The sequence below is a fragment of the Macrobrachium nipponense genome, chromosome 38 (assembly GCF_015104395.2).
Source record: "Macrobrachium nipponense isolate FS-2020 chromosome 38, ASM1510439v2, whole genome shotgun sequence".
In the NCBI taxonomy this organism is placed as follows: domain Eukaryota; kingdom Metazoa; phylum Arthropoda; class Malacostraca; order Decapoda; family Palaemonidae; genus Macrobrachium; species Macrobrachium nipponense.
This window is the reverse complement of record NC_061098.1, coordinates 16,188,579-16,196,763: the sequence shown is the minus strand read 5'-3', so window position 1 is coordinate 16,196,763 and position 8,185 is coordinate 16,188,579.

Genomic DNA, 8,185 nt, shown 5'->3' with positions numbered 1-8,185 from the left:
TTAGTATACACAGCAACTCAGGCCACCCTTGTGTTAAGGAAGATTACATCAATTTATGATACAGACCCTCATTAACCCATCTTTTTCCATATTTTAGATCTTCTTTGGTGCCTCAGTGCTTAAGATGCTTTGTATGAGCAAATTGCTGCTGTTTCTCAGTCTGGTGATCAGACTGGACATTGTTTACCCAATGATTTTTAAATTATCCATGCGGTTACCTAAGAACATTTGCATGGCGAAGTGGTAGCGAGTTGTGTTTGTGAGGCATCTCAGAATGTTGTTGTAAACAACGATGGTGCATCTCATGGCCTGTCAGCCATAGTTTGTCCAAAGGGAACACACACCTGCACACACACTGATTTTATTTAATGATTTAATGTTGGTAATTTTCTGTTATCAAGCCTTGTAACAGAAAATAGACCTTATGATAGATGGATAATTGCAATTCACTGTATTCTCCAAATCTAATGCATTCCATCATATTTCATACTTTTACTGTTACCTTAGTATCCTCCACTATTTATCATGTGAAGAACCAGAAGAGTCGTCAAGTCTGTGCAGTGATTGAAGTAGACCTCTCCAGAGACTAAGGCACAACATGGTGTTAAGTACAAATTCCCAGGGTTTCATAACACCTTAGACATCACATCCCCCGCAAACTTTTTAGGAAACTTAATGACCTTGTAACTTTGCCATAAATTCTTTATTTTTGCTAGATTTTCTCCTCTCGAAGCTGTGTGCTTCTCTTTTATCACTCATGCATAATATATTTTACATATATATTTTGTACTAGCTTTTGTTTTATTTACAAAACTAATTTTTGGATATTGTTACCTGTTTGGAGGTGATAGTTTTTCTTTTCCTAACAGCAGTAATGATGAGTTAGACTGCTACCTGAAGATTTTCTACTTAGCTGTCTTTCACGAGCTTACCTTCAGCACTTATGTTTAGGCAGTGCTAGCTTCTATACATTTTGTCATGGGCCTTTGTGCTCTCGTAAAGAACGACACTTGTATGCTTTGATTTGCGTTTGTAACTTACACATACAAACATATATTTAAAGCCATGAAAAGGAAACTTGATTGGAGGTAGGACTTTCATTTAATTAATGTCATCAGATGTTAGTTTCTTGATTTCCTTAGATATATTGGATTTAAGAGGATAATAGAGGGTCCGTGGAAAACATACAAGGGTTATTATTTGAAATTATTCTTTTTGTACAGGTAATCAACTTTGTTTCCAGGATATTTCTATGGGAAGTTAGTAGCACGGACTGCTCTTGGCTATAAAACAGTTAATGCTGTGACCATAATTAAGAAAATGGATGATCAGAGCATTACAGTATTTGTGAACCGTTTTGAGACTGCATTTTTATGCTGCTATGTTCTTATTCAATGCCTTTAGGGGTTCGGCCCAGATAAAACATTACATTCTAAACATGGGAGACTGCATATTATTATTATAATATTTATATATAGCGTAAAAACAATCTGCTCAAAAAAATTTCATGAGACCATGTTTCTCCCAACAGTTTTCAATAAATCTTTTTCTTGGGGAAGGAGAGTATATATCCTTATTCTCCAGAACGGTTGTGAGGAAATACCTTAAGTGGACAAGTGACCAGCTTCTTTTCTTACTTACAGATGCACTAAAGAATCCCCAGATGCTGTTGTTTGTGAGGATAAACTATTGATCCTGTAGAGGCACTTCTTTAGTATGCATTCCTACCCCAAAATACATTGGCAATAATGAGCTTTCCCATCTTTTGTATTTCATGCTGTCTTTGTTAATTAGAAAGTCCTGACCCAGTATTATAGGACAATACTTTATTAATGTCAGTGATCATGTTGGTAGGACTTTTTTATCTGTACTACTTGTTAGACTTCTTTAAGCATAGGATATAGTTTAATTTTGCCGTACTTTACTACAGTGTTGTTACTCACTTCATGGTCTTGCTCAGCAGGCTTAGGACTAGCTGATCTTTAGATTGTTCCATCATCATCACCCTTTCATTCTCATGCCAGATGTTTATTTTACTCATTTTTCACTTGATAGCCGTCTCTGTAACACGCTTAGTTAGAAAATAAGTGGTGGTATGTGTGATATGCTTTTGTTCACAGAATGCAAATTCCCTCTTTCATTAAGCTGGGCAAATGATCAGATGTGTCTTTATGAAAATTTGCTCATAAAACAATACGGAAGGCTACAACATTACTAACTCATAGGTAGCAAAACTTTGTTATATTACTACATATCAGTGTATAAACCTTTTGTCTGGAATGCCTTCTTACCAGCTCGTATGATAGATTTTATCTAGCAGTTGCCCAAGTTCTTGTTGGCAGTAGTAAGATTTGTGACTCAGTGAACGTTGAGACTTGCCCTCAGCGGAGGATGTTTAATTGAGAGGAAGAGACAAGACTTTTATTTTTTTTTCTGTAGATGAATTACTGAACACCATTTCAAACAGTAAAGCACATGTAAAGTGAGAAAATTGTATTGATAGTACATAAAAATTTTCATGTACTAATATTTTTGTTATTTTTTATTGAGTTGTAATTTTTAAGTAGAAAGTGATTATATTTGATATTCAAGTTACCTACTGTTACCCATCATCAAAATGTTAAAAAAAAAAACAAAAAAAACACCAGGTCTTTTGAGCCACTTCGTACAAGTGTTCAGCACCAAAGCGTCAGAGGGTCGTTGGCGTTGTGTTTATTATGAACATGGAAATAGATATTTTTATTCATAAGATATTACCAAGTATGAATATTTTGCAATATAACAAATATGGCCAAATTGATACTTTATGTTGTTAGTCAATAAATTGTACCAAATATTGGTTGTTTATCTTTCTCAGAGCGATCCTTGTACGCCATAGGGGGTTAGTGCCGTCTGTGCACCTCAAACAGTGCACTGTAGGTATTACCTAAGGTTCTTTGCAGTGTCTCTGCCTTGGAGGAATCTCTGCCGCCCATAGCTACAACCCCTTTCATTCCTTTTACTCTACCTCCATTCATATCTCTTTCTTCCATTTTACTTTCCTCCCACTCATAACAGCTTTAAAAGCTTTTTAATCTCAATTTCCCTTCTAGTGGTGAATGACTTTGTAGGTCCCAGCGCTTGGCCTTTGGCCTAAATTTTATATTCCACTCCATTCTGATATCAGAGTGGCTCAGTGGCGTGATCGGTATGGTCTTGACCTGCCACCTCGGTGGCTGTGAGTTCGATTCTCGGGCATTCCATTGAGGAGTAAGAGATGTGTAAATCTGGTGGTAGAAGTTACTCGACGTGGTTCAGAAGTCACAAAAAGCCATTGGTCCCATTGCTGAATAACCACTGGTTCCATGCAATATAAAAACACCATACAAACAAACTCTGATATCCCAGTATGCTTGCGTGATTAAAGTTTGAATTCTGGACAATGTAAGCTATTGTAAATCTGAAAATGCATAATGTATGTATTCCCTAAATTTCGTGGGGACCAAGACTAGCCAGATGAACTTTGTCATATTCTACAAGAGTAAGAAGACAAAAACAATATTAATGATAATAATATGTAATGATACCTGGAACTACAGGATACTGTCAGTATTGGAACAAACTGAATTACTCATGATTATGAAGGAATTGTGTGAATGGCAAAAAAGAAAAAAAAAAAAAAAAAAAAAAAAATCAAGTCACTGCACCTAAACTTTAGACTCTAGTCATCGTTCAAATTGTAAATAAATCTGAACACACTGCAAGTTATGGCCAACACAACTATGATTGTCCAAAATTATATGGTATATAATAATTATATATACGTATATATATATATATATATATCTATATATATAGATATATATATATATATATATATATATATATATATATATATATATATATATATAGTATAGATAAAGATATATGCCATGAAGGCAAAACAATAAACAACGAGTATCCGCGAGACATTTTGACATCAAAGTCCTTCACTAAGCAGATGAACTGACTACATGACGAAAAAGACAAAACAAGAAGATTCGTATAACGGGACAGATAGGGATTATAAAGAGATTAGTACCTAGAATCCGACCCACCTGGAAGATGAGTATCCATCCCAAACAAGCATAAACAATGGGTGCAATTAAAAGTTTAAGACATTCATCTCAGATACAAGGACAAGACAATTAAAGGAATATAGATGACAGCTATTCAGAACTTTGGTAAACAAAACCATATTCACAATACATGTTAGACATACATTACAACGAAGATAACTATAAAGCCACTAATTTTTATTTAAGTCTGTAATGATATCTTTGAGGTCATTCTTAAACATGTTACAAATACAAGGGTCTAAATGAAAAAGGCCACGAGTAACATTGAAATTACAATGAAAAGTAAGTTGTATTAAAGCAGATTCTAAAAGATTTCGTGATAAGACATTCTCTTGACCTTGCAATTACTGAACTACCAACCCAGGTTATTCGGTGGTTGTTTTCACTTGAAATGAATATTGCATTAGATGTTTGCCAGTTTTTACAGAATAATTTATGCTGGCTTAGCCTCACTTTTCTAGGCCCTTGTTTAGACTGTCTGAGATAAAATGAGGGACAATCCATATAGGATTTTATATATATGTTGTTGCTTTCTCTGGGACCATTTTTTATGAACATTCCTTTTAGTGTCATTATAGGAAAAAATAAGGTTGACATTAAAACGCTTTTAACAATGATTTAATGGTTTTCAAAGAATCCGTTAAAATAAGGCAAACTGAGAATGTTCTTAGAATTTTTTTTCTGCGTGTTACACTATAAAACTTTTTGTGGGCTTTTTATTATAACAAATATCTAATATATGTGAAGGATAGCATAAATCTTTCCCTATTTTTCTTATGTATTCAATTTCTTGATCTAAAGTACGTATTTTGGGGACTGACAATATGCAATGCTCGTAAAAACATAGAAGAAAAAATTGATATTTTTATGTTAATGATGGTGGCCTGAGAAGAAATGAATAAAGTGAAGTTGTTGGTCGGTTCCTATAAATACTGAATTTACATTGAAGTAGTTTCTCTATGTATCAAAACATCTAAGAAAGGGAGGCAATTGTCTTTTTCTAATTCAAGAGTAAACTTAATCAATGGGTACCTGGTTATTTAATTGAGAGAGTAAATCATTTACATCAATACCAACAGGCAAAACAGCTAAAATATCATCAACATAACGATACCACTTTACAGGAATATAAATGATATTAGGTAAGTAGCGTTTTTCAAAGAATTCCATCGTACAAGTTTGAGAGTATTGGTGATAAAGGATTTCCCATTCCCATGACCAAATATTTGTTGATAAAATTCACCATTGAATGTAAAACTTACTTCAATACACAAATGCACAAACTCGTGAGTGAAATAATGTGACTTATAGGTAGAGGTAATTCATGCTGAGTTAGTTTCATTACTAAGATATTCTAAAGTAGAGTCTATAGGGACTTTAGTAAAAAAAGAACATACATCAAAACTAACGAATTTATCAGTAGGGCAAAGAGCAATTTGTTTAAGTTTATCCACAAAATCTAGAGAATTATATATATGAGAATCGGAGATGGTTCCAAGTAACGGGACAAGATCTTAGTGATATATTTCGAGAGTTTCTATATAAAATTGAACAACAGTACTGATAATAGGCCGCATAGGGTTATTTTCTTTGTTCGTTTTGACTAATCCGTACAAGTAAGGTAGCGAAGGAGATTTTGACTGACAATTTGCCTAGTAGTTCTTCTTTATCTTTTAAGGATATTTTTCACTGTGCTATTGAAGTTCTTTATGACTTGATCAGGGGGATTTTTTGTTGAGTTTTTTATAAGTCACATCATCCAGTAAGGCTTGCATACGTGATATGTAGTCAGTTTTATCTAAAATTACTATACTATTTGACTTATCAGCTTTTGTAATGTGGATAGTACTGTCCATTTTTTTAAGATCGGTCAAAAACTTTCTTATAGCGAGCAGGGAAGAGTTACTTTCATGCTTAACGTTTGGCAGCTCCGTAACAATACCTTTAATCATGTCAACATGATTTCGAGGAAAATCACAATATATTTAAAATTTTACTTAGGGATGACGCAATCATTAAAGCAGAAGTTCGACTTGTTATAAAGAAAGATAAACCATATCCAAGCGCACTCACAACATTTTCACTTATTTGTTTATTTCAAGATAGGTTAACAAACACAATCTTGGACGTGCACAATTAGTCCAATCACAATGCTATCAAGATTTTTTTAGTTTTCTGTCGAGTTTCCTTTTCAGGGCATCTGTAGTCCTACGTAGTTTTTTCGTAAATTTCCCGTTGCAGCGAGTCCTTTCAATCAGCCGGGATGGAATGATTGAAAGAAAATCCTTGTTTTTTCAGTTCCTTGAATTTTCCTTCTCTTCTTGCCTGGCGGCTGCTATGTGCTGTTTCAACATCATGGCACTAAAATTCATTGAATGGGTGATTGTCACACCTTAGACGGCGTGGCAGCAAGGATTTAGGGAGCACTTGTTCAGAAAGGTTTATCTTTCTTTATAACAAGTTGACCTTCTGCTTTAATGATTGCGTCATCCCTAAGTAAATTTTAAATATATTGTGATTTTCCTCAAAATCATGTTGACATGATTAAAGGTATTGTTTACGGAGCTGCCAACGTTAAGCATGAAAGTAACTTCCCTGCTCGCTATAAGAAAAGTTTGACCGATCTTAAAAAGGACAGTACTATCCACATTACAAAAGCTGATAAGTCAAATAGTATAGTAATTTTAGATAAAACTGACTACATATCACGTATGCAAGCCTTACTGGATGATGTGACTATTTATAAAAAACTAACAAAAAATCCCCCTGATCAAGTCATAAAAAACTTCAATAGCACAGTGAAAAATACTCCTTAAAGATAAAAAAAGAACTACTAGGCAAATTGTCAATCAAATCTCCTTCACTACCTTACTTGTAAGGATTAGTCAAAACGCACAAAGAAAATAACCCTATGCGGCTCCATTATCAGTACTGTGGTTCAATTAAATATAAACTTTCGAAATATCTCACTAAGATCTTGTCCCCGTTTACTTGGAACCATCTCCGATTCTCATATATATAATTCTCTAGATTTAGTTGATAAATTAAACAAAATTGCTCTTTTCCGTACTGATAAATTCGTTCTCTTTTTACTAAAGTCCTATAGACTATTTTTAGAATATCTTAGTAATGAACTAACTCAGCATGAATTACCTCTACCTATAAGTCACATCATTTCACTCACGAGTTTGTGCATTTGTGATTGTAAGTTTTATATTCAAGGGTGAATTTCATCAACAAATATTTGGTATGGCAATGGGAAATCCTTTATCACCACTACTCTCAAACTTGTACATGGAATTCTTTGAAAAACGCTACTTACCTAATATCATCTATATTCCTGTAAAGTGGTATCGTTATGTTGATGATATTTTAGCTGTTCTTTCCTGTCGGTATTGATGTAAATGATTTACTCTCTAAATTGGAATAACCAGGTACCATCGATTAAGTTTACTCTAGAATTAGAAAAAGACAATTGCCTCCCTTTCTTAGATGTTTTGATACATAGAAAACCATTTCAATGTAAATTCAGTATTTATAGGAAACCGACCAACAACTTAACTTATGGTTCATTTCTTCTCAGGCCCCATACTTAACATAAAAATATCAATTTTTTTCTTCTATGTTTTTACGAGCATTGCGCATTGTCAGTCCCCAATATTGGGGATCAAGAAATTGAATACATAAGAAAAATAAGGAAAGATTTATGCTATCCTTCACATATATTAGATAGTTGTTATAATAAAGCCCACAAAAAGTTTTACAGTGTAAGTAACACGCAGAAAGAACATTCTAAAAACATTCTCAGTTTGCCTTATTTTAACGGATTTGAAACCATTAAACTCATTGTTAAAAGCTTTTAATATCAACCTTGTTTTTTCTTATAATGGACACACTAAAAGGATGTTCATAAAAAAATGGTCCCAGAGAAAGCAACAACATAATATATATCCTATATGGATTGTCCTCATTTTATCTCGACAGTCTAGCAAAGGCCTAGAAGTAAGGCTAAGCCAGCATAAATATTCTGTAAAAAACATGGGCAAACATCTAATGCAATATTCATTCATTAAGTGAAAACAACCACC